The sequence below is a fragment of the Arachis hypogaea genome, chromosome 12 (genome assembly GCF_003086295.3).
Source record: "Arachis hypogaea cultivar Tifrunner chromosome 12, arahy.Tifrunner.gnm2.J5K5, whole genome shotgun sequence".
Classification (NCBI taxonomy): domain Eukaryota; kingdom Viridiplantae; phylum Streptophyta; class Magnoliopsida; order Fabales; family Fabaceae; genus Arachis; species Arachis hypogaea.
The window spans coordinates 89,580,026-89,591,362 of NC_092047.1; positions in this window are offsets into that span (position 1 = coordinate 89,580,026).

The window sequence follows — 11,337 nt, forward strand, 5'->3', positions numbered from 1 at the left end:
ACTGAGAAAAAGTGCCACGCATAAGAAGTCTTCCTATCCACGATAGCGAAAGCAATCGGCACAATATTTTAGTTTCCATCTTGTGCAACTGCAACCAAAAGGGCACCTTTGTATTTTTCGTAAAGGTGTGTGTCGTCAACTTGAACCAAAAGCTTGCAATGTTGGAATGCTCTAATGCGTGGATTGAAACTCCAGAATATGTGGTGAAGTATCTTAACACCGTCCACCTCTTCACTCCCGTTATACAGAGCCAGGTATCTTCTGAACCATTACCGAGAACTACAATTGCAAAGCTTGGTAAAATTCTTCACAAGCACCGAAAACTGTAGCTATCGACTTTTGCTTTGGCAGCCAAGCCTTTCGATAACTGATCGTGTAGTTGAACCTTGACTGGACTTCCACAATTATAGATTTTACCTTCATGGATGGGTGATAAACCACTATTTTATGGTTTATCTTGTGCTCAATTGAGTAGTTTTTATCAATTCCTTACTCACACTTATTCATTGAATTCGCATGTTTTACATTTTCCTTCCTGATTTTGTGCTATGATTGAAAACATATTTCTTTGGTCTTAATTTAGCTAATTTTAATCCTCTCTTATTACCATTCTATGCCATGATATGTGTTTTAAGTATTTTCAGAGATTACAGGGCAGGAATGGCTTAGAAGATGGAAAGGAAGCATGCAAAAGTGGAAGGAATACAAGAAACTGAAGGAACTGCTAAAGCTGTCCAGCCTGACCTTCTAGTACTAAATCGACCATAACTTGAGCTACAAAGGTCCAAATGATGCAGTTCTAGTTGCATTGGAAAGCTAACATCTGGGGCTTCGCAACGATATATAATTTGCTATAGCTTCCCCGAAGATAGGCGATGCCCACGAGTGGATCACGCACACGCGTGACCTGGCAAAAATGCAATCCACGTGTACGCGTGACTTTGCCGCGTGCTGGACGTATCAGAAATCGCTGGGGGGCGATTTCTGAACTGTTTCTGGCCCAGTTTTTGGCTCAAAAAACACATATTAGAGGCTATAAAGTGGGGGAATCCATCCATTCATAAACATAACATTCATAATTCACAATTTTAGTTTTAGATGTAGTTTTAGAGAGAGAGAGATGCTCTCTCCTCTCTCTTAGGTTTTTAGGATTAGGATTTCTCTTAGTTTATGGTTATTTCTTCATTCTAGGTTCAATGTTCCTTTAATTTATGTTCTCTTCTACTTTTATTCATTCTATTACTTTAAATTGTTTATTTTTCCAATATTGGTTTATGAATTCCATGTTAGGATTGATTTTCTTAATTAATACACATTGAGGTATTTCAGATTTATGATTACTCTCTTATATTTATGATATAAATAATTTAGATTTTTCTCCCTTTTGGCTTTGGTTGAGTAATTGGTGACACTTGAGTTGTCAAACTCAGCTGTTGATTGAAAATTGGGAATTGCTAATTAATTTGGATCCCTCTAAAGCTAGTCTTTCCATAGGAGTTGACTAGGACTTGAGGAATCAAGTTAATTAGTCCACTTGACTTTCCTTTATTTAGTAAGGGTTAACTAAGTGGGAGCAATAAATAATTCTCATCACACCTAATAAGGATAACTAGGATGGGATTTCCAGTTCTCATACCTTGCCAAGAGTTTTTCTAGTTATTAATTTACTTTCCTGCTATTTAATTTTCCTGTTCAACCTTTCAAAAACCCATAAATATACCTTTCTCCATAACCAATAATAAATCATACTTCCCTGCAATTTCTTGAGAGACGACCCGAGGTTTAAATACTTCGGTTATAAATTTTATTGGGTTTGCTTAAGTGACAAATAATATTTTTGTATGAAAGGATTCTCTGTTGGTTTAGAAACTATACTAGCAACGAGAACTTATTTGTGAAAATTCTTTACTAGCAGAAATCAGTTCGTCAAAATGGCGCCGTTGCCGGGAAATTGCAAACGTGTGCCTTATTAGTGGTTATTGTAAATATTTGCTTTTTGCTTATTTATTTGCTTTTGTTTTTGTTTTTAATTTTTAATTTTTATTAGCTACTATGAGTTCTCACCCTTCTGGCTTTAAGTTTGGTTCCAATGTTGTTGTAAGGAATGGAAGCTATAACAGGAACATGCATCAAGGTCAAAGCAATCAAAAATGGAAGGAGCCACGAGGATCTGATCAACCCTTTCGGCAACAACACCTTCCAAAGTACCATGGACGACGACCATTCTACAATGCATGCCAAGACAATAGTTATGGTGGACCTTTTCGTGACAACCAACCTCCACCAAATTACTATAGTCAAGAGCCATTCCGAGGTGCGTACCAAGATGATAGATATGGTGGACCCCCTTGTAGTTATTAGCAAGCTCCATCATATGCCAATGAACTACCTCCTCAACATAGCTTTGAACCATCATACTCACAAGCCACCTACAACCATTCACCTCCATATGACCCTAACCTTTATCCACCCCAATTCCAATCGAATTACTCCCAAGAACCACCATTTCCATATGCACCATGTCCATATCCATCGAACCAAGAATCACAGGCTTGTCTCAAGGAAACAGTAGATCAATTTCATGCAACCCTTCATCAACTGGAGCAAGCAATAAATCAATTACCTTCCAGACGTTCAGACACTCAAGGAACCCCATGGCTTCATGTGGAGAATCTAATGAAGAACGTAGCATGAAGGAGACACTAAAAACTCCGGTGGACAATAAGGAGTATGACTTTGTACTGGAACAATTGGAGGAAGCCGTAATCGTTAAAGAGGAAGAAGTGGTCGAAGACTTAGGAGATGCGGAACGTCCATGGGAAAGCCCAATCATACAACTCCCTTCTAAGGAGTTTGAATTTGTTGTTGAGGATGGTATACAACCTCCAAGGCATATCATAGTTGAAGACTTTGAAGAGGATGATCAAGAGATGGATTCAATCATTGATGAATTCTTATCTATATTTGAATCCTCTCCCATTGGACTTGACATGGAGATTAAAGAAGAAGAAGCACAACCTCCCATGCCCTTGGTGAACAATGAAGAAGAGATTGAATTAGAAGAAAGCTACCAAGAAGAAGAGGTTGAAATTGAAAAAGCTTACAAGGAGGTGGAAGAATTCAAAGAAGAGCACAAGGGAGTGGAGCTTGCAAGATCATTAGAAACACCTCTCCCAAAGCCATTACCATCCAATACAACATTCAAGTGGGTAAAACACTTATCTTTAACCTTTACCTTCCCACTTGAATATGGGCTACTTGAGACAGATGGTCAGCTTAGAGCTCTTTGTGGCTTTAAGAGTAAGAGGGAGATGGTTAGTGATTGGCAACACAATCTTAGGTTCATTATGGTAGGAAGCTAACGGCTGAATTATCATGGTTGGAAGAATACTAAATTGTATGGGTCTAGGAAGTTATTTGGATGTCTCAGTGAGAATTCGGATTGCTTACCACCCGGTTGGAACAAAGATGGCCAACAAGAAGACGGGTGCAAAAGCAAGGTTTGGGACCCCGGAATTCATTCTGGCAATCAACACTCATGGGGCCTTGTCACTTGCTTTAACTTGCTTGAAGGCTTTATGCAACTAGTGTAGAATCCCGGAGGCTATTGGAATTGCAAACATTGGTGGAGATTTCTGGATGAGTTCAAGCACAAGCCTCCATAACAGGGAGCTCACCGAATGTCCAACTTAAGGACTATAACTAAAAGTGCTAGGTGGGAGACAACCCACCATGGTATCGTCATTCCTTTTCAGTCTTAGTTTTATTTTGTTTTGTTTTATTCTTAGTTTTATTTTTGTTAGTGTTCATTAATAATGCCTGCATCAGCATCTGCATTTTGCATTCTGCATACTGCATAAAAAAAAGAGCGCATTCCACGCGTGCGCGTGCATCACGCGCACGCGTCACATGCGACGCTAAATCTTACAGAAAGTTGCGCGGAAGCATGACTAGAGGCGTGCTTTAGGCACAAACACGCCCACGCGTGCGCATCCCTGACGCGTTCGCGTCAATTGCAAAATCAGCCTTCCACGCGTACGCGTGACCCTACAAATCGGCGTAAAGAGGTGTCAAGCCAAAAGTTGTGCTGGCCTGGTGCGGGCACTGTGCCCAAGGCACAACATCACCCATGCGTACGCGTCCCTGACGCGTGCGCATCCTTTTGCCTCCAAGACCACCCACGTGTACGCGTGGGCAACTCATACGCGTCACATGGTTAATGCAGTTTTCACGCGCACGCGTGCCTTGCGCGCGCGCATCACGTTCTGTTTTTAATTTCTTTCCCTTTTCTTCTCTCCTTTCTACTTCTTTCTTCCTTCTTTCTTACTTTCTTCTTCTTCATTCCTTTAACCTCTCATCCTTATTCTCTTTCATTCTATTTTACTTAATTTATTTGCATACTTTCATTCATTGCATTTTAATTTTGTGCATATCTTTATTTTCTTTTCTAAATTTATTTTTTTTATTGGTGTTAAATTTTCTTATTCAACTGTTACATCTTTTCTGGTATTATTTTGGTGCTTAGTGACTTATTTTACAATGTTGGGTGATATTATTTTTCTGTCAATGTCAATCTTTTATGATCTCTGTATTCCTTTTGCATTGACATGAAGTTATATTGTCTTTCATTATCTACTATCTCTTCCCCCTTTGTTGCAAATTTTGCACCACTGGTATGCCATGTGCTTCTATTGTTTTCTCACTTGCATGTTGTAGCTACCATGTAATTGAGACCCTCATTATTCGGCATAAACCCACCCATATTTTATTTGTTTTCTATCTTTATTTTTGGGTTACTTTTCTTCCCTTTTTCTTTCAGGATGGCCACCAGGAAGGGGATCGGAAGACGTTTACATGGGAGATACACACAAGTTCCTACGCACATTCTTTGGAGAATAGCATCAGTTGTAGCAGCCGGTCCACTTGCATATCTTAGCATGCACCGAGGACGGTGCAATCTTTAAGTGTGGCGAGGTCGATACCGATCTCCGGGGGTTAGCTACTTTTCTGTCTCAACACTAATGTTTAAATTTTTTTTGTTAAATTAGTTGTTGCATTTGCATGTTTGATTGCATGTTTGTTTGATTTGTGTGCATATTTTACCACTTGGTTGAAGTAATATTTTCTTTTTCAAGAAACTTTTTATAGTATTTCACTAATTTGAATTAAACTTTTCGAAAAACTTGTTTGAAGAAATTTTAATTTGGAACATGGTTTTAGAGTTCGAACACACAAAACCAATGAGATTTTGAGCCTACTTGATTGGTTGCATCTTATCAACCAATAATTTATTTTTTGTGTGTGTTTTTCTTTCTAAAATTGTGATCTTTGTCTTGCTTAATTCTATATTTCCATGGTTTGATGTATGCATGCACTTATATATTGAGGCCTTTGTTTCACTGAGCTTACATACCCATATGGCCTTACCCTTTCATTATCCTTTACAAACCAATTTTGAGCCTATTTTACCCCTTTGTTCTTTAATTTAGCACATCATTAACTCTAAGCGGAAAGCAAAAATGTCCTTAATTTGAATCCTTGGTTAGCTTAGACTAGTGAGAGTGCTCATGAATTAAGTGTGGGGAAAGTGGGTTTGGAAACGTTTGGTTTTGGAAATTAAGTATGTTAAACTTCTTTATAAAAATGTGAAAGAAATGTTTAGGACATATTCATGCATTCAATAATTTAATCATATGCATTGAGAAAATTAAAAAAAATAAATAATAAAATAAAATAAAATAAAATAAAAGAGAAAAAGAAAAGAAAAAGAGCAAATAACTAAAAAAGGGACAAAATGCCCTAAAGTAAATGGTGATAGCAATGCATATGTACTATACTCGAATCAGGATGCATGAATATGTGGAAAAACATGGTTAATGGACAGTTAGGTTTTGTATTTTGATTGCATGGATTGCCTTAAGTTAGGTGGGAAGTTTAGGTTAATTAAGGATTCAGATTTTAGTCCACTTGACCAAATACAATCCTACCTTGACCCTAACCCCATTACAACCCTTAAAAGACCTCTTGATATGTGTATCTATGCATTAAATTCTTTGTTGATTGGTAGAAGAAAAGCAAGCCTTAGAAAGCAAGATTAGTAGAGAATTGAGAGATCGAACCTTAAACACCTGAGCGATTAGAGTGCATACACTTCTAGTGAGGGTTCGAGGCTCGATTCTTTGTTCCCGGCTTTCATGAGCTATTTTCTTCTACAAGTTTACTTGTACTTTATTTTGTGATTTGAATTAGTGAGATCCAGTTCATATTTCTTCTTGAAGGATTTGTTTACTTTTAACCAAGTAGGTAGAAACATTTTGCATGTAGTTACATTCATATAGATAGGTTGCATTTCATACATTCTACCATTCCTCTTCACTCCTTTATAGCTTCTCTTGAGCTTAGCATGAGGACATGCTAATGTTTAAGTGTGGGGAGATTGATAAACCACTATTTTATGGTTTATCTTGTACTCAATTGAGTAGTTTTTATCAATTCTTTACTCACACTTATTCATTCAATTCACATGTTTTACATTTTCCTTCCTGATTTTGTGCTATGATTGAAAACATATTTCTTTGGTCTTAATTTAGCTAATTTTAGTCCTCTCTTATTTGCCATTCGATGCCATGATATGTGTGTTAAGTGTTTTCAGAGATTACAGGGCAGGAATAGCTTAGAAGATGAAAAGGAAGCATGCAAAAGTGGAAGGAATACAAGAAACTGAAGGAACTGCTAAAGCTGTCCAGCCTGACCTTCTGGTACTAAATCGATCATAACTTGAGCTACAGAGGTCCAAATGACGCGGTTTTAGTTGCGTTGGAAAGCTAACATCTGGGGATTTGCAACGATATATAATTTTTTATAGCTGCTCCAAAGATAGGCGATGCACACGCATGGATCACGCGCACGCGTGACATGGCAAAAATGCAATCCACGCGTACGCGTGGACAACGCGTACGCGTGACTTTGCCGCGTGCTGGACGTATCAGAAATTACTGGGGGTGATTTCTGGGCTGTTTTGGCGCAGTTTTCAGCCCAGAAAACACAGATTAGAGGCTATAAAGTGGGGAAATCCATCTATTCATAAACATAACATTCATAATTCACAATTTTAGGTTTTAGATGTAGTTTTAGAGAGAGAGAGAGAGAGGCTCTCTCCTCTCTCTTAGGTTTTTAGGATTAGGATTTCTCTTAGTTTATGGTTATTTCTTCATTCTAGGTTCAATGTTCCTTTAATTTATGTTCTCTTCTACTTTTATTCATTCTATTACTTTAAATTGTTTATTTTCCCAATATTGGTTTATGAATTCCATGTTAGGATTGATTTTCATAATTAATACACATTGAGGTATTTCAAATTTATGATTACTCTCTTCTATTTATGATATAAATAATTTAGATTTTTCTCTCTTTTGGCTTTGATTGAGTAATTAGTGACACTTGAGTTGTCAAACTCAGCTGTTGATTGAAAATTGGGAATTGCTGATTAATTTGGATCCCTCTAAAGCTAGTCTTTCCACAGGAGTTGACTAGGACTTGAGGAATCAAGTTAATTAGTCCACTTGACTTTCCTTTATTTAGTAAGGGTTAACTAAGTGGGAGCAATAAACAATTCTCATCACACCTGATAAGGATAACTAGGATGGGATTTTCAGTTCTCATACCTTGCCAAGAGTTTTTCTAGTTATTAATTTACTTTCCTGCTATTTAATTTCCCTGTTCAACCTTTCAAAAACCCATAAATACACCTTTCTCCATAACCAATAATAAATCATACTTCCCTGCAATTCCTTGAGAGACGACCCGAGGTTTAAATACTTCGGTTATAAATTTTATTGGGTTTTCTTAAGTGACAAACAATATTTTTGTACGAAAGAATTCTCTGTTGGTTTAGAAACTATACTAGCAACGAGAACTTATTTGTGAAAATTCTTTACTAGCAAAAATCAGTTCGTCAATGAGTCGGTGTCAACTATAGCCTCAGCAACCGTGTCTAAATCTGACTTGGAATGATCCTGTGAAATCGTTCCCATAGTGCTGGGGGTGTTATCAGTTTAGTTTGGTTCGATTTTGGACCAAAAACCAACCGATCCGATTTGATAAGTTCTCTTCGGACATCAATCAATCGGTTTGTTGTTTCTATACCAACCGAACCAAAAAACGGTTTAGTTCAGTCAACTTTTTTCAGTTTTTAAATCCTAATTAAATAGGTCATTAATCACATTAAAATAAAGTTCAAAATAGTTAATAAACTTGAAATAACAACAGTACATCACATTGAAAATCAATACAATTTCAATCCATCTCAATAACTAAACATAAAACAAATTATTGACGAACCACACCATAGACTCAACATTTTCACCTCTAATTTCAAGTGTGGGTTCATTGCTTGCTGGCTGCATACATATAAACCTAACAAATGAACAACAACATACATCAAATTATTATCTAAAAAAAATTGTTATCAAATAACAAGAATTACAACAAATCTGGTCTCAAACAGTAATAACAAATTATAGTAACAAAGTTTTACAGCACCAGCCACCAAAAATAAGGACCAACAACAAATTATTATCTACTCAAAAGTTAGGACCAACAAATCAGCAACAGCAACAACATATTTAACTTAAGTGAAGTTCAGAACTAGTAACAATAACAAATTATTATCTAATTAAAAATTAGGACCAGCAAATTAGTAACAAATATAACTCAAGTGAAGTTCAGAACCAGCAACAATAACAAATCTCATTCTAATTAAAAGTTAAGACCAGCAAATGAGCAACAACAGCAACAAATTTAACTCAAGTGAAGTTTAGAACAAGCAACAATAACAAATGTCATTCTAATTTAAAATTCGGACCAACAATCAGCAACAACAACAATAAATTTCACTCAAGTGAAGTTCAGAACCAGAAACAACAACAAATTATTATCTAATTAAAAGTTAAGACAAACAAATCAATATCAACTAGGAAAAGTAAAGTTCAAAACCAGCAACAACAACAACAAATTTTATTCTAAAAATTGGTGAATATATTAACCTCCGAAGAAGACATTGTTGAGTTGCACGAGAGGGTTGATGACAGCGCGGGGCTCTCGGTGACGGAGAGGGCTGCTTAGTGATGGCATAGGCTTCTTGGCAACAGAGAGGTGCTTGGTGACGGAGAAGATTGTCGCGGTTGGGACTCGCGAGATAGCGCGACGAGGAACGCTTCACCGCCGTGGAATGCGTGGGAAGGATGGCGGGAAGAGCACCGCGTATGGAGGAGGAGGGAGCGAGGCACTATAGATGGAGGGAAGGAGGCTCTATGGAGGAGAATGGAGGGAGGGAGGTAAGGAGATTCTGAGTTTCGGAAGGGGGGGCGCTGCATCTTGCGTGAGTGAGTCACTCACTTAGATTTAGATATTTTGATGTTAGATTAAAGGGTAAAATTGTAAAATCATTGGCACTGCATGTTATTCTCTAGTTCGATTTTCATTAAGAAAACAAAAAACCGAACCAAACTTATCGATTTAATCGAAAAAAACCAAAAAAATCAGTTTTTTCGGTTTCTAGATCAGTTATTGTAAAATGTTGGTTTGGTTTTGCGGTAATTTTTTTTCCAATTTGGTAACTTACACCTCTATATGGTGCACATGTGCCTTCCGTTGTATCTCCATATCTCCCAACAATCTTTCTTTCGTATCAAGTTGACTCGGATAAGCTTATCGCACCCACGACCATACGTCTTGCATTTTACATAGAATGTTTGTGGCTCGAACTCATAAACATTGTAGTCGACTCATCTAAAGATAGTGTAACTCCTAATTGTCGCGACAACCAACTTTGTAGAACTGTATTCTATTCCGATCATGAACTCTCCGTCCTCAGGATCAGCACCACCTACCCAAAAAAGAAATTGTCACTCATTGATCCATCCAAAATATAAATTAAGAAAAACGTATTATTCACTCCACGTACCTATGCTTGCATATTTGGGGAATTCCGGTGCATGCATGGCATCAATAACCAAGCTACGTATAAAAGGTGGAACATCCATTGATTGACTAACTACAGGTGAAACTACTACATTTTTCGCTACTGCTTCACCTCCCACATTACCATCCTTGTCCTCTTTATCAGCTTCGTAGGTAGCTTTGAAGTCCTCTTCACTATCACTGTTCATTCCTTTATACACTTCAACTCTATTACCTTCCATGTCTGAATCATGTTAAATTCCATCTGCATCTATATTTTCAAACTCAACATATAACTCAACCTTTAGTTATTGCACTTGAGTCTGTCAGTGAATATGGAACACACGCTGCATACTTGCTTCGTCAATGATCGGCATAATATCAAACTGTATTAGGCCACCTAATATGATAATAGGATTCCAGTATAGAATATTGCTTACCCTCTTTAAGATATCGCTCTCTATGTTTTGACAGAGACCGTACTGTAGCTTCACAAACGTCATGGTGCATGGAATCACAAACAAAAATAAATTCTCACATGCAAAGCTCATCCCCTCATGAATATTTTGTATAATCCCACAGTTGTGATACACCACCATATTTGTAGTACCCTTTATCACACCACCAACACACTTAAATAACTCTTCTTTTCGTAATGAAATGGGAATGAACTTTGGCTTATATAGGTAGAGCAACCAACATGCATGTCACATGTTGAAATAACAACGAATTAACACTTGACATATGTGCAGCACGTCTCCATGTGTTAGCCAGGATGTTGCCATGTGGCCAACACGCCTCCATGTGTTGTATGAGATTTCGCCACGTGACCAACACGTGTCCTGCACGCTAAGTCATTGTGCTCGTGTATATTGTTCATGCCTTATCTGTAACATCCATACATCTGTAATTACACTAAATGCTCTCATTTTCAACAAAAATACCAATATTATATTATATAAAAAAAACCAACCGTATTTATTTGTGTATTTTTAAAATTTACATTAAGATATATTTATATTTTAATTATTTATTTAAAATTTTATATATTATTTTATTATAATTTAATTAAACCACCATTTAATCGAATAAATTTCTAAACCAATAAATCAAAAAATAATACTGTTCAATAAATGGTTCGATTTCCAAAAACTTGACAAGGGGGCCAGTTGTCATTGTCTAGATCAAATTCCATTTAGTACTTCTGCTCTTTATGTGTAGAGAAAATTACAAAATTGGCCCAGCACTGAGTAAATGTTACTAAATCAACAGCCAACTCAGACTCACGGTACTTTCACAGAAAGTAGCTTCGTTCGGCTATAGGATTCTACTCTCTACTACTAGTGGTGGTACCACTCCCCTCTGGAATTGTACACA